Source organism: Pelophylax lessonae (genome assembly GCF_965119305.1).
Source record: "Pelophylax lessonae genome assembly, chromosome: 8".
Taxonomy (NCBI): domain Eukaryota; kingdom Metazoa; phylum Chordata; class Amphibia; order Anura; family Ranidae; genus Pelophylax; species Pelophylax lessonae.
In genome coordinates this window covers 201,289,704-201,310,997 of record NC_138775.1, presented here as the reverse complement: position 1 = coordinate 201,310,997, position 21,294 = coordinate 201,289,704, and the positions used below count along the sequence as shown (strand labels likewise).

Sequence of the window (21,294 nt, the reverse complement as noted above, 5' to 3'; positions counted from 1 at the left end):
TGGCTTCCCAGTCTGCCATCGAGCGTTCAGCCAGGTAACGCTCCTGGCACAGTGAACGACCCATCCCTGTTCGGTGCAGGGATGATTGGTGAGGTGGCTACCTCACTGGACGCTGTGCGGTTTCTTAACCCCCATTTTGTGCGTCTTGAATGTGACTCTCCCTGCCTCATGTGCAGCGGCTTGTTCGCCTGTGCGGGTCCCCCACGCCATGTGAGGTAAGTGTATCTATGTGGGGACCTGTCTGTCTGGGGGGGTGTCAGTCTGGGACTGTGTAACCTGCCTTTAATCACACTGCTTGTCTCCCTATCTCTCGGCTGCATGCTGTGGGCTGCAAGGGGGGGGGGGGGGGGGGAGATGTGTGACACTGTCTGTGTCAGGCTGATCAGTGTGTGAAGCTGTGTGCTGTGGGGCATGTTTTTTGGCATGTTTGGGCACTATACAGCGATCGCTGTAGCGATCTGACATGTATTCTGATACTGGAATGTAATGTGTGTTTTTTACTGCACTGTGGAGCGGCGGTTTCGGCGCCATTTTGCCTACACCCGCTCCGGCCGCATGTTTTACATGCATGGCGGCCATTTTCTTGTAGCCTCCATAGGCTTACATAGAGCGCCCTGGCAGCATCACTTCCTCTTTCCAGGAACACCGATCGAGGCAGCAGCAGCGGCGAGGGTCTCCTCAGGTTTTACCCTTCTGTTCTTGCTATCCATTGCCTGTGTTCAGTTTGCATATTCCCTGTGGGGGTCTTATTGTGCTTGAGTGTGGTGCGGTGGGCTGCGCTTGCCGCGCTTGCTTAAAAGGGACAGTTAACCCTTTGTTGTCTGGCATTACAGGGGCAATGTATTCTCAGGAGGGAAAATTTCCTACAGCCTTGGTGGAAAGCCAGGGGACCACTGTCTCCCCCCCCAGGGGGGGATTTGGCCACTATTGTGGCTGGCCTTGCTGCTCAGGTGCAGATGCTGGTGGCTGCTCAATCTACTAAAAGGCCCAGAGTTGCTCTTTCCTCTGATTCTGAGGGTGAAGGTGATAGGGCTGTTATGGCGGGGGCCTCCTTATCGGGGTCCCGCTCCTCTCTTGATCTAATAGGGTCTGAGGTGGAGGCTGAAGTTGAGGGGGTTGATAATTCTCCCCCTGGCTCGCCTGAAGAGCTTGCAATCATGGATGAGTTGATTGCTTCCATAAAGCAAACGCTGCGTTTGCAGGATGAGGTGTGTCCCCCCGCCGCCTTGGCGGCTTATGGGACGCAGAGAAAGCGCAGGACGCCGCAGGTTTTTCCCTGCAATGATGATTTTCAGCGCGCTGTTAAGGAACAATGGTGCAATCTACGCAAACCTTTTGCTGTACCAAGTAGATTCAAGCTGCGTTATCCTTTTTCACCTTCCACTGATGAAAGGTGGTGTGTGCCACCCCCAGTGGATCACGCAATTGCGGTTTTAAACAAAGCCTCTGCGATTCCTGCAGAGGATTCCCCTGTGTTCCGTGACGCCACGGATAGGAGACTGGAGTCTCTTACCCGTCATACTTATTCTGTTACGGGTTCTATGCTTAAGGCTCTGTTTGCTTCTCTCATGGCGGCCCAGGCGATCGCAAGTTGGACGCAGATGCTTAGGCGCGTCCTAGTGGCCGATTCGGCCTCACCGGCGACCCTGGATATGGTGGATCAAATCCCCCAGGGTGTCATGTATCTGTGTGATGCGGACCTGGACCTGGTTCCGTTGGCTGCACGTGTGCACAGTGTGGCGGTGTTGTCTCGCCGCCTGATTTGGTTAAAATGTTGGTCGGTGGACCAGTCTTCACGTAAGACCTTAGCCAATCTACCTTATGATGGGTCTCGCCTTTTTGGGGAGTCCCTGGATGTGTTGATTAAGGGGATCACCGGGGGTAAGAGCACTCTCTTGCCCCATTTCCCCAAAGCTAAGGGGGCTTCTGGGAAGAAGCATGCTAATTTTCGGCCCCCTCAGGGGTCCTTTCGTGCCTTTCGGCCGCACTACAAGGGCAAGCCGTTCAAAGGTCAAGGCTCTCAGAAGAAGCCCTGGTCTGGTAAACAGAAGTCCGGCCAATCCGGATCTGCAGCCCATAACAGTGCGGCCTGAAGGGGCGCCCTCACCCAGTTTTGGGGTGGGGGGACGCTTGCTCGGTTTTCTTCAGCCCTGGTTGGCCCGTGTGCGGGACAGATGGGTTCAGGAAATCGTTCGATCTGGTTACAAGATCGAGTTTCTCTCTCGGCCGGAGAGCAGATTTTTTCCCTCAAATCTTCAACTGTCTCCAGAGCGTTTGCGGGACCTGCACCTGGCGGTGCGGGACCTGAGGGCTCAGGGAGTGGTGGTTCCGGTGCCTCATCGGGACAGATTTCGGGGGTTTTATTCCAATCTGTTCACCGTGCCCAGGAAGGAGGGCAAGGTTCGTCCAATTCTGGACGTGAAGGCTCTGAACCGCTCTGTGCGGGTTCGCAAGTTCCGCATGGAATCCCTGCGGTCGGTGGTGGCTGCCCTGGTTCCGGGGGAATTCATGGCCTCCATCGATTTGAAGGATGCGTACCTTCACATCCCCATTTTCGAAGGTCACCAGAGGTACCTTCGATTCGCCATTGCGGAGGATCACTACCAGTTCGTGGCGTTGCCTTTTGGTCTCGCCTCGGCTCCGCGGGTCTTCACCAAGGTGCTTGCACCGGTTCTGGCATTGTTGAGGGCCCAGGGCATTTCTGTCCTGGGGTATCTAGACGACATCCTGGTTCGGTCTGCGACCAGCCAGGGTCTGGAGGAGGACCTGTCTGTCACGATGCAAACTCTACAGGAGTTTGGTTGGACGATAAATTTTCCAAAGTCGACGCTGAGTCCGTCGGTTCGTCTTCCCTACCTGGGAATGATTCTGGACTCGGTACAAGCGAAGGTCTTCCTGCCGGAAGACAAACTCAGAACTCTTCAGGAGGAAGTCAGGTCCCTCAGGGAAGTTCCGCACTCGTCTTTAAGGACGTGCATGAGATGTCTGGGATTGATGGTCTCGGCCTTCGAGGCGATTCCCTTCGCCCAGTTTCACACGCGGGGTCTCCAAGCGGAGATCCTGTCCAAGTGGGACGGGCGACCTCAATCTCTGGATCTTCAGATCTCGTTGAGTCATCGCACCAGAAGAGACCTTCTGTGGTGGCTCCAGTCCCCGATGGTGTCCGGGGGCAAGTCGTTTCGTCCTATCTCGTGGACGGTGATCACCACGGATGCCAGCCTGTCGGGCTGGGGTGGTGTTCTGGGCGTTCTGTCTGCCCAGGGGACTTGGTCGGAGGGAGAGTCTTCCCTTCCGATCAACATTCTGGAATTACGTGCGATAAATCTCTGTCTTCATCGCTGGACGGACCGGCTGCAGGGCTGCCCGGTTCGGGTGCAGACGGACAATGCCACGGCGGTGGCCTACATCAACCACCAAGGGGGCACCAGGAGTGCCCGGGCGGCTCGAGAAGTGGCCGACATTCTGTCTTGGGCCGAGACTCATGTCCCGGCAATAACGGCAGTTCACATTCCGGGGGTGGAGAACTGGCAGGCGGACTATCTGAGTCGCCAGACCCTGGATCAGGGGGAATGGTCTCTTCACCCGGCTGTCTTCCAGATGTTGTGCGCGAAGTGGGGTCTTCCAGATGTGGACCTGTTCGCGTCTCGTCTCAACAACAAGGTGAGAAGGTTCGTGGCAAGGACGCGCGACCCTCGGGCAGACGCGTCGGACGCGTTAGTGGCCCCGTGGCATCAGTACAGGCTGATGTACGCGTTCCCACCGATTCAGTTGCTGTCCAGGTTCCTTCGCAGGTTACTCTCGGAACGCAGCACGGTGATTCTTGTGGCACCGGACTGGCCTCGCCGGTCCTGGTACGCAGACCTCGTGAATCTGGCGGTCGACGCCCCTTGGCGTCTACCTCTTCGAGACGATCTACTGTCTCAGGGACCGATTTACCATCCTGCTTTACAGTCGCTGGCTTTGACGGCCTGGATGTTGAGACAGAGGTCCTGAAGGAGAAGGGTCTCTCTCCAGAGGTCGTTCATACTTTGATCAACGCGAGGAAGTCTTCCTCGGGGAAGGTTTATTACCGTACTTGGAAGGCCTATTTTGCCTGGTGTGAGTCCAGGGGGTTTTCACCCCGCACGTACTCGGTTTCCCGTGTGCTGTCTTTTCTTCAGACGGGTGTTGATCAGCGTTTGGCGCTGGCTACGATAAAGGGTCAGGTGTCTGCGCTGGCCGTTCTGTTTCAACGTCCCGTGGCTTCCAACTCCTTGGTTGGCACTTTTATTCAGGGTGTGTGGCATCTGGTTCCTCCTAGGAGGGATCCTTTGCCCCCTTGGGACTTGAATCTCGTTCTATCTGTGTTACAACGTGCTCCTTTTGAACAGATCAGGGAGATCTCGTTGTCTATGTTGTCCAAAAAGGTCGCCTTTTTGGTGGCGATCACTTCGGCTCGCAGAGTGTCGGAGCTGGCGGCTTTGTCCTGCAAGTCTCCGTACCTGGTTATTCATTTGGATAAGGTGGTCTTGCGACCTAATCCTTCTTTTCTTCCGAAACGAGTTTCGGAATTCCATCTTAATGAGGATATTGTCTTGCCTTCGCTGTGCGCGAAGCCTAAACATCCAAAGGAGGTGAGATTGCATTCTCTGGATGTTGTTCGGGCGATAAGGGTTTACCTTAAATCGACTGAGTCTTTTCGTAAGACTGACTCCTTGTTTGTTCTTCCAGAGGGTCCTCGGAAGGGCATGGCGGCTTCGGCCTCTACCATCGCCAAATGGATCAGGCAGACCATTGAACAGGCCTATGCTTTGCAGGGTAAGGCTCCTCCTGTCCCTGTGAAGGCGCACTCTACTAGATCTTTGAGTACGTCTTGGGCCTGTCGTCATGGGGCTTCTGTAGCCCAGGTGTGTAAGGCGGCGACCTGGTCGACCGTGCACACTTTCACAAAATTCTACAAAGTAGATGTTCAGGCATCGGCGGATGCTTCCTTTGGCCGCAAGGTTCTTAGTGCGGCTGTTCCATAGGGTCCCTTGTTGGGGACTCCTGGCTGTTGGGATAGTTTTTTGTATCCCCTGGTTTTTTGTCTTTTCCTGGGTTGTTGCTCCTGTTGAGCACTTGTTTTTTACTGTTGCCCAGCTGGTTTCCTTCCTTTGGTAAGGTTCCTTTCTTTTATGCGGAGACTGCGTTGCCTTTTCGGCGCGGATGCGTTTCCCACCCCTCATGTTTGCACTGCTTTGGGACGTCCCCATATGTGACGAATATGAAGAGGCGGCGACTGTCGGAGGACTTAAGAGAAAACGGAATTTTTGTAAAATCTTACCTGTAAAATTCCTTTCTCTGAGTCCTCCGACAGTCGCCGCCCCCGCCCCTCTTTTGGGGTTTGGTTGTATACTCTACTGCTATTCCACTAAAACTGAGATATGGTTGCAGGAAGTAGGAGGGTATTGACTGAGGGGACCACCCCTTGAGGGTGGGATATGTTAAAAGCTTTATTGTTAACATATTCTGTTGCCTAGCTACTCCTTCGGAGCAAAGTCTAATACCCCATATGTGACGAATATGAAGAGGCGGCGACTGTCGGAGGACTCAGAGAAAGGAATTTTACAGGTAAGATTTTACAAAAATTCAGTTTTTTGTTGAATTGGGTGTATGCTTTGGGTTGTTGTCATTCTGAAAGATTCCCTCTACCTTGACTAAGGCCCCTGTTCCAGCTGAAAAAAAAAAAACCCAAAGCATGATGCTGCCACCACCATGCTTCACTGTGGGTATGGTGTGGTGATGTGCAGTTTTGTTTTTGCGACAAACATATATTTTTGGAATTATGGCCAAAAAAAGTTCAACCTTGGTTTCATCAGACCAAAACACATTTTCTCACATGCTTTTGGGAGACTTCAGATGTGTTTTTGCTAAATTTATCCGGGCTTGGATGTTTTTCTTTGTAAGAAAAGGCTTCCGTCTTGACACTCTACCCCATAGCCCAGACAGATGAAGAATATGGGAGATTGTTGTAACATGTACCACACAGCCAGGACTTTCCACATATTCCTGAAGCTCCTTTAATGTTGCTGTAGGCCGCTTGGCAGCCTCCCTGAGCAGTTTTCTTCTCGTCTTTTCATAAATTTTGGAGGGACATCCAGTTCTTGGTAATGTCACTGTTGTGCCATATTTTAGACACTTGATAACTCCTCACTGTGTTCCATGGTAAATCTAAAGCCTTGGAAATTCTTTTGTACCCTTCTCCTGACTGATACCTTTTAACAATGAGATCCCTCTGATGCTTTGGAAGCTCTCTGTAGACCATGGATTTTGCTGTAGGATGCCACTAAGAAAATGTCAAGAAAGACCTACTAGAACAGCTGAACTTTTATGTGGGGTTTTTATTTTTAATCCCCCCCCCCCCTAAAAGATTTCAATTTGTTTTTCAATGGAGTTGTACAGTTTATAGGTCACATTAAAGGTTGAAAAGTTTCTGAAATGATTTAGCTTTGTCTCATTTTTTTTGTTTTTTTTACATCACATAAACCTGACATTTTTAACAGGGGCGTGCAGACTTTTTATATCCACTGGATTTGTATTATATTGTCAAAATATTGGGACGCCTGCCTTTACATGCACATGAACTTTAATGCCACCCCAGCAAAGTTGTATAAAGTACTCAAAACCCATACTTGAGTAAAAGTACAAGTGCTCGATCAAAAAGTGACTTGAGTAGAAGTGGAAGTGCTCAATCAAAAAGTGACTTGAGTAGAAGTACTAAAGTATTCAACATTTTTTGTGGTAAGACCAGCTCTGAAGAAGGGGGCCCGACCCCCGAAACGCGTTAGCGGTCCTGACTGAAGGACTTGTTCCAGCTCACACATGGTGGATGCTTGTAACATGATTTTATCATCTATATGTCTGTGAGTATGCATTTGGCATTTTATTAAAATTTTGCAAACAGTGACCACGGGTAATACACTAGGTGTTTGCGCCTCCTTTCTCTTCTTTTTTTCTATGTAACATTTTTTGTACTTAAGTATTGCAAGTAGTTTTTTTTTTAAATTTTGCTACTCAAGTACTGAAAGTAAAAGTACCAGTAGTTTTGAAAAAAAAATTGCTACTCAAGTACCGAAAGTAAAAGTACAAGTACTGTATTATGTAGTTATTAAAGAAAGAAGACAAAAGTTTGAACATCATATTGTTTTTTATTATTTCAAATGCAACTTTTATTTATACATACAGTAGCATTTATTTTCGTATGCGCTGATAATACACGTTTTGAGCTTCATGAAACCTGCCATCTACTGTTCTGGCAGTGGTAATTTTTATATTTGTAACGAGTAACTATGCAGCACAAAAAAAAAAATATTGGAGTAGAAGTATTGAAATCATCGAAAAAAATGTAGTGAAGTAAAAGTGGAAGTAGGAGAAAAAAATTATGCTCTAGGAAAGTACAGATACCGCCTTTCGGTACTTAAGTACAGTAGTGAAGTAGTTCTACTTAGTAACTATACATCTCTGCACCCCAGTCTTGTTCCGTAGGGTTTAGTATTGAGTTGGTTCACCCTTTGCAGCTATAACCGCTTCAACTCTTCTGGGAAGGCTGTCCACAAGGTTTAGGAGTGTGTCTATGGGAATGTTTGACCATTCTTCCAGAAGCACTGATATTGGACAAGAAGGCCTGGCTCGCAGTTTTCATTCTAATTCATCCCAAAGGTGTTCTATCAAGTTGAGGTTCAGACTCTGTGCAGGCCAGTCAAGTTCCTCCACCCCAAAGTCACTCATCCATGTCTTTATGGACTTTGCCTTGTTGGTGCGCAGTAATGTTGGAACAGGAAGGGGCCATCCCCAAACTGTTCCCACAAAGTTGGGAGCATGAAATTGTCCAAAATGTTTTGGTATGCTGACACCTTAAGAGTTCCCTTCACTGGACCTAGACTTAGAAAGTATTATTTTACTAAAAGGGTAGTGAATGCTTGGAATAGACTTCCAACAGAGTGAATCAGTAAACACAGCAAATGGATTCAAACATGCTTGGGACAAACCAATATATACTACAAAAAAGTTAAACTAAAAAAAATGAAATACTTTTAAAATAATGGGGCAGACTTGATGGATTATTTGGTCTGTTTTCTGCAATTACTCTTCAATGTTTCTATGTAACATGCTAAAAATGTATGGTCCCAATTCCTCCCGGAAGGTAGCTTAGGTAGTGTTCTGGAAATTTTATAGATAGGCAACTTATATCCTCCTCCTATTATTGTTGTTCCGAATTAAATAATTACTGCAGTAGGGAACAGACACAAAAGATACACTCAGCATCTTTCCAAATAACTGTTCTTTTTTATACTAGGTTACGTAGGTATCGCATTAACATTACAATTGTACTTTTATAGTAACAAGGGGCGTAACATAGGCAGGCTAATTCTAATCAGGACTCGAAAGAATGCAAACATGTAATAAAAATCCTATTAGTGCTGTGTGCAATACATAGACACACAAAGAATACAGCTATATACAGATTTTACAATTTCCTTAACATTTTGACTGATGAAGGCGATGTTTTTTTGTGCTCCGAAACGCGTATCCCAGCATTCTTCGTGCACTCACACAGCAGGAGAAATCCAGGGCCTTGTTACTGTAAAGAGCTTCTCTCACATTAAGCAAGCAGTGTCAGTGCCCTCTTGCATCGATGGCTGCTGCCAGACTCTGCAGCTATCCTTTAAGGATGAGCCTGCCTTTTTTTCTTGTTTGTGAGTGCCACACTTTTATAAAAAAAAATTTGCCCCCCCCCCCCTTTCTTTTTGTGTCTTTCACAGAATATGGTGTTCCCAGCTCAGTGAGGATGCAGCGCAGCACTTAGTTGACACCCTTACTTAGGATCAGCTACACCTCTGGGCATATAAGGTTTACCTATTATGGTTTTAAAGAGGAGCCCCAGCCATCTATGGGGAAAAAAGAGTCAGCAGCTACAAAAAGTGACTTTTAAAAAACAGCCACTCACCTGTCCCACGGTCCAGCGGTGAGCTCACCCCAGCCGTCTTCATCCACCATCCACCCTTGGCGGTGCCAGCATCTTCACTATGGGCACCCAGCTGTGACAGCTTGTGACTCGTGCATGTCCAGTGTATGCACAAGTCATGCAGCGCATCCTGGATTGGTGGATACAGTCTTCTGGGACATGTGTCCCAGAAGACTGGGGGAGGGAGAAGAACTTCCGCTCCCGAGCGGCGCTCGGAACGGAAGTGGGAGCAGGGATCTGTCAAAATCGGGTACCTGCTACCACTCCACTCCTCAAAAGTGCTAATTCTGCAAGAAGAGCAGGGGACGAGTCCTTAAAGCAGAACTTCCCCTTTTGGGTGGAGTTCCGCTTTAAGTAATCCATCCCAGTTCTGCACATGATTAAGTTTACAACTACAGAAAAGTTGGAAACAATTTGTTTATTTGCAATTTTATTGTTTTCAAAGTATTCTTTGTATTGTAACATTTAAAGAGGTTGTAAACCTCCGATATTTTTATTTTTTTTTTAAAACGAACACCTGAAAGAAAAACATATAATGAGTTAGTATGCATCGCATACTAGCTCATTATGAAATACTTAACTAAGAACGAAGCCCCCACAGTGCTGACCGCTTACCTGTCCATGGACGACATGTTCTGTCGCTCCTTCTTCCGGGTTAGCGGCATCCGGCCATCTGATTGGCTGGAGCCGCAATGACGGCACTCCCGCGCATGCGTGTTGGAGCCGACGGTAACGGCACAGGGATCTGAAGGAACGGCACGAGCAGCCGTTCCTTCAGAGCGCATGCGCCAGTGATGTCACTGGCTGCATGCAAAGTAAATATCTCCTAAACGGTACATATTTAGGAGATATTTACAGTACCTATAGGTAAGCCTTAATATAGGCTTACCTATAGGTACAAGTTGTAAAAGAAAGGGGGAAAAAAGCGCCAGTGGAGTGCAGTTTAAAAGAAGGAAGTTTATTAAAAAAAGGAACAGGTGACTCGATAATGGACTCACTTCAGTGCAGTCACTGTGGTGCCCTCCCTATCGAGTCACCTGTTCCTTTTTTTAATAAACTTCCTTCTTTTAAACTGCACTCCACTGGCGCTTTTTTCCCCCTTTCTTTTATGATTAACATTGAGCTGCTTCGCTCACCCGGAGAGCAGCCCGGAGTGCAACCCATCCTCATCCACCCACTAAACAGTGGATCGTCCACACCCGGACTCCCCCTCCCCCCTCCCCCCTTACAAGCGGGGTCAGCCCAACACTCTCAGCCTCCAGGCATCTGAGCCCTAATCCCCCCCAAGGCTGTTCCAGCTGACAACTAGTCTAAGTACCAGTGTCCTGCCTGAACCCCGCCTGACCATTTGCCTCTACTAGCAGCCATAATAGAGAGCAGCACCCCCTGTGAGCGCTTTAAATAACATACTTTCTTTCTCCATAGGTACAAGTTGTAGAGGAGGGTTTACTTCCTCTTTAACTAGTCTACTATGAAGTCCTCTAAAAGTTTAGAGAGGGGCTAGTAAATCCAAAGGTAATCATTATGTGGTAATGAGCTGATGGAAAAAGTAAAATTTCATTTTTTAGTTAGGCTTCACTGAAAAGATGAGTTCTCAGATTATCATTTCAAGATGAACAGAGTAGGAGATGGCCAGAGAGATTGGGTAGAGATTTCCAGAGGATGGGAGAGGCTATAGAGAAGTCCTGGAGGCATACTTGGAAGAAGGTGATGCAAGTGCTAGAAAGCAGGCCTTAGGAGAGGCAAATAGGATAGTTTGGGTGATAATTTGAGTCAAGGTTGGTGATGTAGCTTTTTTATTAATAAAACGTCTACTAATCCAATCAGATATAATTGATGTGACATCTGCAATCCTCTGTCCATGTTGGCTCCTTTCACATTGAATTCTTTATTTAGTAAACCTACTAATATATGGAGAAACATTAACATATTATTGTAAGGTAAGGGTCAGCTATGAAGAGATTAGGATTTGTGACCTATATATAAATCTATGATTTGTAGCATTCACTGATCCCATATATAGCAGCTTGTCAGGCTACTGCAGGATTGATCTAAACATTTGTTTTCCACAAACAAAACAACTGAGACGTCTTTCCCGTGGGATCATTTCAATTGTTTCCATGTTTCATCTCTTCCCAGAGCATCTTGGCTTACACAAATCTGAAATGTATCTGTGATATTATCCAGAAGGACGCAGCAGTATCTTTCTGGCTCAAAACTGATTGGTCAGAATCTGTCTTCTAGCCACTTGAAGACCAAGCCTTTTCTGGCACTTTTTGTTGACAAGTAAAAATCTGTATTTTTTGCTAGAACATTACTTAATAACCCCCAAACACTATATATATATATATATATATATATTTTTTTTTTTACAAAGACCCTAGAGAATAAAATGGCAACCATTGCAATTTTTTATGTCCCACGGTATTTGCGCAGCAGTTTTTCAAAGCCTTTTTTTGAGAAGAAATACACTTTAATGAACTTTAGTGCAAAAAAACTCATAACCCATTTTTTTTGTAAAATATAAAAGTTGATGTTATGCCGTGTAATTGGATACCTTACATGTCACGTTTAAAAATTGCGCACACTTGTGAATGGCGACAAACTAAGTATACTTGACACTTTAAAAGTTTTTACAGGTTACCAGTTTAGAGTTACAGAGGAGGTCTAGGACTAGAATTCTTGCTCTCTAACGTTCGCGGTGACACCTTAAATGTGTGGTGCGAACATAATTTACATATAAGTGCGTGACCTACATTTGCGTTCGCTTCTGCCTGTAAGCACAGAGGGATGGGGGCGCTTTAAAAAAAAAAAATATTATTTGTTTTTATACTGTCCTTTTTAAAAAAAATGTTTTTATCACTTTTTTATTGTTATTACAAGGAATGTAAACATACCTTGTGATAGAAATAAGGGATGAAATGTCCTCTTCATGGAGAGATCTGGGGTCTATAAGACCTCAAATCTGTCCTCTAGCTTTCAAATTAAAAAAAAAAACAAAAAAACATTTGATCTTATGCTTTAAAAAAAAAAAATTGTATACTTCCGCCCTAGACCGGAAGTGACATTGCTCCGGTCCTCCTAGGTCATAGAGGTGAGGAGAGACGATCTGGTCTCTCCTCACCTCTATGACCAACCATACGAACCATCGGATCATTTCCCCGGCTCACCGGTAAGAACGGTAAGCCCGAGAAACACCGGCAAGAGGCATTATTAACTTAAGGGGGCTGAATAATTTTGCACGCCCAATTTTTCAGTTTTTAATTTGTTAACAAAGTTTGAAATATCCAATAAATTTCGTTCCACTTCATGATTGTGTCCCACTTGTTGTTGATTCTTCACAAAAAATGACAGTTTTATATCTTTGTTTGAAGCCTGAAATGTGGCAAAAGGGCGCAAAGTTCAAGGGGGCCGAATACTTTCGCAAGGCACTGTATGTGTATATATATATATATAATGTGTGTGTGTAATATATTGCGGTCTTGAAGTGGCTAGAAAAGGTCAGGAAAGGTTTTTCTTAGATTAATCTGATTAGGTTTTTTTTTTTTGGGGGGGGGGGGGACTCATAATGATGTAGATCTGTAGCAGGGCAGTGTTTTTTAGGGACTTCTGATGGCTTGTTCACACTAGATACATTTGACCGCGCTGGGCTGCCTTGTCCAATGACGTCCCAACACACAGACAAAGCAATTTGTCTTATGTCCTATTTATTCAGTCAACAGCATTACTTATTCTTTCATCACAGTGTGTGGCAATGCACTAAAGATGAATTGAATATAATTTTGACATCTCAATAAAGTTGGATAAAAGTAGGGATGCACCGAAATGAAAATTCTGGGCCGAAACAGAAACCGAAAATTGAGGATGCCCTTGGCCGAAAACCGAAAATGACTTTTTTCCCCCAAATGATTTTAAAATAGTTTTTTCTATCATTTTATTAATATTAGATATCAATATAATGTAAGTCGGAGGACACCAACTGCGGCGGCCATTAATTTTCAGGAGACATGAAAAAACACATACATATAAGCGTTAAAGTCCATCCAACATAAATAATGACTGAATGCTAGAAGAAGGAGGGAAAGGGGGGGAGGGGGGGGGGGGAGTGGAAAAGGGAAGAAGAGGAAAATACAATCTAAAATAAATTGGTAAATAAGTATGGAATACTATATATATCCAACTGCACCAAGCAGCTCTTCTCAGAAGTGAGGAAAACTCTGGAACAAATGCAAAAAGCACAGAACAGCGCTCTAAGGCCCTGTTCACATCTGAGCGTTTTTCAGCCCAAAAAATGCTCATCTGTGAAAATCCAAAAAGCCCAACAATCAAAATAACATTCATTTCAATGGCCCATGTTCACATCTGAGCGTTTTGTCCCCTGAAGAAAAATGCCTGTAGCTCAAAAAAGTACAGGAGCTTCTTTTTGGGCTGATCAAGAGCTGTTCTGGTCCCATAGGACTGCATTAAACCGCCGTTATCGGTGTTTCACAGGTGTTTTTAAAACATACAGGTGGTCTCCACCCCATTTAACACACCCATTTTTTTTTTTTAAAAAACGCCAGAGAAACGCCCAAAAAACGATTGAAAAAACGCCCCAAAAAATGCCTGAAAACGATACGCTGAGGTGTGAATGCAGCCTTAGTGTAGACAGATTTTATTGAAGTGTGTTAAAAACAAATGTAGCAACTCACAAGAAGCCACTGCATGAAAAGGCTGTTGTATCAATGATTGAGCAAGACTCCTCTAGGTGGTGCCATCCATCCACATGTTAGGACAAAATCGAGGAAGCCGTCCATCACAGGAGGAGAGGTGCCTGCTGTCTCCTGTGATATACCGGGTCCCAAGGGGAGCTGTGATTCGGAAGTGAAGATGAAAGAATATGGCAGCGTCACCCGGAGGCTGAGGAAAGACCGCGCATGTCCGTTTGGGACTTGACACATGCTCAGAAACTAGGCTTCCAGGTGACGCTGCCGTATTCCTTCATCTTCACTTCCGCATCACAGCTCCGCTTGGGACCCGGACTATCACAGGAGACAGCCGGCACCTCTCCTCCTGTGATGGACGGTTTACTTTGGTTTTGTCCTTATATGTGGATGGACGACACCACCTAGAGGAGTCTTGCTCAATCATGCTTTTTGTATTAATTTTCGGCATATTTGACCCGTTTTCGGCCAAAATGGGATAGGCCCATTTTTTGCCCGAAAATTTTGGTTGCCGAAATTTTGGTGCACCACTAGATAAAAGAGTAACACAGGGCACACCACCTGGCCGTGTGTTGTAGCTCAGTGCTGGTGTGAACTAGCCCTAAAAACCTGCTCACTTTTACCAAAAACCTGCCTTTGTAGATAAAAACAAACTGTGTAGCTTTGATTAAAGTTGAATAATGCCCTTGTTATAGGTGTAGGCCATTTACGTACCTCCTGAAGCCTGACTAAAAAACTCCCAGAGATTGCATCATCCTGTCCTGCCTTGTTGAGATTTCAAGCTCTTACTGTTCACCTTCATCACAAACGCTGAGCTACTGCATCAGGGGAGAGAAAGCACAGAATCTGATTCTCTCCGGTGATGGTGGATGTGAACAGTAACAGCTGGACAAACCTTGGCAACATCCTAGTAACAAGGCAAGAGGGGATGATGGCATCTCTGGGACGGTTTCAGTCAGGCTTTAAGAGGTAAGTAAATGGCCCACACCTATATTAAGAGTAATATCCACTTGCTAACCAGGCCCTTTTCTGACATTTTTTGTTTACAAGTATAAATCAGTATTTTTTGCTAGACCATTACTTGGAACCCCCAAACATTATTTATTTATATATATATATATATATATATATATATATATATATATATATATATATATATATATATATATATATATATATATAAAAAATATACATTTTTTTTTTTTTTTAGCAGAGACCCTAGAGAATAAAATGCAGGTTAACAGTGTAGAGTTACAGAGAGGGGTTCTAGTGCTAGAATTATTGCTCTCACTCAGACGTTCGAGGTGACACCTCACATGTGTGGTGCAAACACCCTTTACATATGTGGGCGTGACCTACGCGGTGACGAAGGGGCTTTACTTTTTTTTTCTTTCTTTAATTTCTTTTATTATATTTTTTACATTTTTACACTCTCCCTTTAAAAAAAAGTTTTTGATCACTTTTATTGCTATCACAAGGAATGTAGACATCCCTTGCAATAACAATACAGCATGACAGGTCCTCTTTATTGAGAGATCTGGGGTCTAAAAGATCCTACCATTAAAGTGGGACTCCCATGCATTATTTGTACCTATAGGTAAGCCTATAAACTTGCACCATTTAGGAGATATTTACTGTAACAGCAGCCGGTGATGTCACTGGCACATGCGCTCTGAAGTAATGACCACCTCATGTGTGACGTCATCGCGGCTCTGGCCACTTACGCAGCCGGAATCTGCGAACCTGGAAGGAAGACCAGGTGAACATGGAAGCCTCGTCAGCGATGCATACTACCACAATATGGCTTTACCTTGCAGGTTGCAAAAAAAACACACACACAGCGGTTTATTACCACTTTAAAAGCAAAAGATTGAAACAAAAACATTTTTTATCTTTTGCCTTAAAAGAAAATCATGTTTATATGGCCCAAGAACCAGAAGTGGCGTCAGCATCACTCCGGTCCTCCAAGGGCATAGAGATGAGTGGTGGTCATCTAGCCATCCCTCATCTCTATGGAAAAACCCTGCAGATGCCGGATGTTACCCGGAGCTACTGATCATTAACTTTAGCCTGGGAAGCAGATGGGTGGGGGGAGCACTGGGATCGCTTTTAGGTTTTGTGCTGCCCTAAGCCAGACTAAACTCGTGCACCCCCTAATTTAACTACAACCCACCCCTTCCTGTCAAGGTCACACCCCTTCCTGTCAAGGTCACACCACTTCCTGTTTCAGACCCTGCCCTGTCATCTGTATACCACATCCCTTCCTCTTTAGGCTTCACCTTTTCCTCTTAGAGCTCCACCTTTTCCTATCTGTAGATTAAAAGTGGGTACAAAGTGCCTACTTGTAAATTTAGTTGTTTTGTATGGGTAAGTCAGTTTGCGGGAGGGCTCCTGGGGGCCCCCGCTAGACAGCGGGGATGCCAATCCATGGGGCCGGCGGCCGCAATTGCCGCCGGGGAGCCCACAATCGCTCCCCGCTGAGAGAGAAGGACAGTCAGCTGTTGTAAACACAGCAGACTGTTGTTCTCTCTGAAATTATCACAAAGCGCCTGTGTTCCTCCTATTTAGGATCACAGGTCTCTGTGTTCATTTCACAAGCCCCTCCCCCATACAGTTAGAAAACACTCCCCTAGGCTCACACTTAACCCTTTGATCACCCCTGGGTTAACCCCTTCCCTGCCAGTGTCATTATTACAGTAACAGTGCATATTTGTAGCACTGATTACTGTAGTAATGTCACTGGTCCCCCCAAAAGTGTTTAAAAATGTAAGTTAATGTCTGATCTGTCCGCCGCAATGTCGCAGTCCCGCTAAAAATCGCAGGTCGCTGCCATTACTAGTAAAAAATAAATTTAAAAAAATGACATCTTTCCCTTAGTTTGTAGATGCGATACTTTTGCGCTAACCAATCAAAATACGCTTATTGCGATTTTTTTTTTTTTACCAAAGATATGTAGCAGAATACAAATTGACCTAAAAGTATAAAAAAGTATAAAAAAATTTTGATTTTACATTTTTTTTTTATATTGGGAATGTTTTCTTAGCAGAAAGTAAAAAATATTGTTTTTTTCCAAATTGTCACACTTTTTTGTTTATAGTACAAAAAATAGAAACCACAGAGGTGATCAAATACCACCAAAAGAAAGCTCTATTTGTGGTAAAAAAAAGGACATTAATTTTATTTGGGTACAGCGTTGCACAACCGCGCAATTGTCAGTTAATGTAATGCAGTACCAAATCGCAAAAAAATGACCTGGTCATTGGGGAGGTAAAACCTTCCGGTCCAGAAGTGGTTAACATCAAGTCTATAAAATTTACTCAAATCATGTAATAACATTGGTAAATAGCAGCGCTGAAAAGCTAATCTAAAATGCCAAAAAGAAAAAGTTTAATTTTTTTTTTTTCAATGGTGTTAAACAATGCTCTAACAGTATCCACTGATCCAGTGCATAGTATAGATGGAAGATGGGAGTAACAGTAACACTTAGCAAAAGTGGAAAGACCGTTCAGTCCATTAGAGAGCTCATGTGCCTTAAATCTCTCAATCCATCTTCCTTTGTAGTGGAAAAACTGTACCCACATTCACACTGGTCATACAATCTTTTTAACACACAAAGCAAGGCACACCTGTCACTGCTTCCCCATCACATATACACTCACCACATGAGTATTCCTCACACTCTCATGCTCTCAAATGTATAGAGCAAACGCTTACATTTTCCATTTTCTCTGCCCTCTTGCCTTGTGGAGTGACCCTCTGCTCCCCCCCCCCCCCTCCCGCAGCCTCTTGTCCATCTCCTCCTGTGGGCAGGCTGGGGAGTGTAGTCTCTGCCCCCAGGGATTGATACGGGGCCGCTGGCGATAGAGACTACATGTCCCACAATGCTTTGCAGCTGCTGGAGTCCTGACAAATCATGGACTCCCTCCCCCTGCCAATGAGGAAGGAGGGGAGGGAACAGGGCAGGCGGCTGCTCTCACACACTGCAGTGTGGAGAGGGGGGAGGAGCTAACAGGCTCGCTCTCACTCAGAGCCTGTCAGAGGATTAGTGAGAGGCTGTTAGGGCAACCAGTGGGGCTGAGGGTGACAGAGCGCCCCCTCCCTACCTGAGTGCCACCTGAGCCGAATGCTGATAAGTGCCACTGTATAGCAAGCCACCAAGGATTGTATGAGTGTGGGAGGAGGCAGACACAGGAGCCAGGACTCAGAGGACAAATGTTTTTTTTTTTTTTTTTCATGTGTGGGAGGGGGGGGGGGTCAGCTTTTTGCCGCCTTAGGCCTGGGCCTTGTTGGCCTAGGCCAAAATACAGCACTGGTTATGGCATCTAGCTGCAGCCCTAACCCCAGTATTTATTGTCAAAATGAGGCAGTTCGCAAGTGGTTATTCAATTTTGGTCAAAGCTGCAGAGTTTGTTTTTACCTTTTTAGATGCCCCTGACTTGCCTAGGCAGTTTTTTTGGTAAAGGTGAAGTATGCCATCAAAGTATAACGTAAATGTTACAATATAGAGCAGCCTGAAGACATTTGCATAATACTTCTGAAAAAACTGAGCATTTGCAAGAAAAATATACACTATATTACCAAAAGTATTGGGATGCCTGCCTTTACACACAAATGAACTTTATTAGCATCCCAGTCTTAATCCATTGGGTTCAAGTTGAGTGAGTTGGCCTACCCTTTGCAACTATAACAGATTCAACTCTTCTGGACGGCTGTCCACAAGGTTTAGTAGTGTGTCTATGGGAATGTTTGCCCATTATTCCAGAAGCGCATTTGTGAGGTCAGCCACTAATGTGGACTAGAAGGCCTGGCTCACAGTCTCCACCCCAAAGGTGTTCTATCGGGTTGAAGACTCTGTACAGGCCAGTCAAGTTCCTCTACACCAAACTCGCTCATCCATGTCTTTATGGACCTTCCTTTGTGCACTGGTCCAAATCATTTGGTGTAGGGGGGATTATGGGATGTGTTTTTTTTTGTTTTTTTTTCAGGGGTTGGGTCTGGCCCCTTTGTTCCAGTAAAGGGAACTCCTAAGGTGTCAGCATACCAAGACATTTTGTACAATTTCATGCTCCCAACTTTGTGGGAACAGTTTGGAGATGGCCCCTTCCTGTTCCAACATGACTGTGCACCAGTGCACAAAGCAAGGTCCATAAAGACATGGATTAGTGAGTTTGGGGTGGAAGAACTTTATTGGTCTGCACAGAGTCCTGACCTTAACCCGATCTAACACCTTTGGGATGAATTAGAGTGGAGACTGCGAGCCAGGCTTTCTCATTCACATCAGTGCCTGACCTCATAAATGCACTTCTGGAAGAATGGTCAAACATTCCCATAGACACACTCCTAAACCTTGTGGGCAGCCTTCTCAGAAGAGTTGAATCTGTTATTGCAAAGAGTGGGCCAACTCAATATTGAACCCTCTGGACTAAGACTGGGATGCCATTAAAGTTCATGTGCGTGTAAAGGCAGGCGTTTCAATACTTTTGGTAATCTAGTGCATTTCTCTGTGAATGAAGTGGTGGCAAAGTTTAATTCTGAGAAAACCTGTCATAAGACGAATATGGAGGGTGAAGGTTCTAACCTCTACTGAAAATGCGATTGGCCTGATTTGGAGAATACTTGCTTTAGTGCTTTGAGTCAATGACCTGATACAGACATGCCAAACCTCTGTCTTTCCTGGTCCTTATGTGTGTATAAAACCAATGAGTTACCAGTTACAATGTGCAGGCTGAGGAATGGGAACTGGGAATACGCTTTACTCCTGCCTCTATCTAGCAGACTAATCACATCATTCTCTCAGACTCCTTCTCTTGGCAAAATTGTATTTTGGAACCACTAGACAGATCCAAGGAATGGCTGCAATAAGGGATGCTCACGCCCAGTTGTTTCAAAAATACAAAAAACTTTATTGAATGTAAGGCATAACACAATAAAATTACCCTTTATCAAAAGGGAATCATTTGGAGTACATATGATAAGCATCAGCTGTGATGACATACAAAACATGTGACATAAAAACAACAACAAAACAATGACTCACACATACATGGCCGGCCACACACACACTAGGAATGATGATACACTAAAGTAGCGGCTCCCAGCATATAGCTCATATGAGAGCTTTGTTAATGCTGTCAGAGCCGTTTCTCGTGCATCTGCATGCCACTGTTATGGAATGACAATATGCAAGATGGTTGGTACCCAATACAACACTGTAATATTTCAGGATAAATCAAAACATTTCAATATTACTCCTTCACCCTCATATGGCTTATCATGCACAAAAATATGTATATTTGGAGGAGTGTCTGCACCTGACAGAGGTACTAAACCATTGCTGGACCTGGTCAATTGACCAATCTACTGTGCATATTGGAGTGGAAAGGAAGAGATGGCTGAGGATCAGTCAAGGCGTCCTCCTATACTTCTTAATATATCTTGATGTATGTCCACACAAAAGGTATATGGGATGATGGCATGAAAAAGGGGGGTATGGGGAGGATGAAAGCTGGTCTGTCCTTGAAAGTGGACGATTAATTGGCCAGTCCTGAAATTGATGGAATCAATTGCAACTCGTTGTACCAAAATTGTGGTGTTGGGCAATTTAAACCATCGTGGTTGTCTCGAGGCAGGGATCACATCATTCTCTCAGACTACTTCTCTTGGGCCTAGGTGCAAGTTCATGGCAGTTGATCAATTTTTTATTTTTTTCATGAGAATTGGTATTTTTGTAAATAATATTGTTTATATATATATATATTGCAATATGCCATAAATGTATTCATATAGAATTGTAAAGTTAGAGACCCTGTCACACAGGTAAAAGAAGATCAAATATATATATATATATATTTTTTTTCAAAATTTTCGGTCTTTTTGTTTATATAATAAAAAAATTAATAAAACCCCGTGGTAATCAAATACCACCAAAAGAAAGCTCTATTTGTGTGAAAAAAAAATGATATAAATGTAATGTGCGTACAGTGTTGCATGACCGAACAATTACCAGTTAAAGCAGCGCATGGCCTGGTCACGAAGGGGATAAAATCTTCAGGAGCTCAAGTGGTTAATAATTGATCCAATTTAAAAGTATAAACACCCTAAAAAAAGGCAGCTTTCACTGATGTTGCTAAAAGCATGCCATTTTTTTTTTCACTGTTATCCAAATGCTGTTGAAAGAATAGTCATTTCAGTACAGGTTTCCTAAGAGAGCTGCTAAATGTGGTCATTAAGACATTTGTGTACAGCACTTTGTGCGTCAGAAAACATTTGTGATTGCACTTCTCTACAATTACAGGAGCCTGGAGAGAACTAGAATGCTCGCCAATCCCTTCTCTGTATTTCCTAATTGCTTTGTGTCTCAAAACTACACATTTTGTTCCGTGTTACAACAGTTTTCGTTTTTTTTTTTCTCTTCAGGAGGATGAAGATGGCACCAGAATGAAAGCAGAGATGAAGAGGCTGACGCTGTTTAAAAGATGCAGACCCCCTGACTGAAGACTATTCATTCAGCTTCTGACTGCAGCGTACAGGTAGGTGTATTCCCATCAGATTAGTATAAAGGCTAATGAAAAGACAAAGCTGAGCCAACATAGGGTGTATGTGTCTGCC

The 21,294-nt window shown here is 44.7% G+C and overlaps 1 protein-coding gene across 1 annotated transcript in view; it reads left to right on the top strand.

Moving 5' to 3' along the window:
• The window catches only part of LRRC8B (leucine rich repeat containing 8 VRAC subunit B), a 58,625-nt gene that overhangs the window by 18,465 nt on the left and 18,866 nt on the right, over positions 1-21,294 (top strand). The window contains exon 2 of the mRNA XM_082266559.1: positions 21,103-21,215. The gene's annotated coding sequence lies outside the window, so the exon portion shown is untranslated. The remainder of the gene's footprint in view (positions 1-21,102; positions 21,216-21,294) is intronic.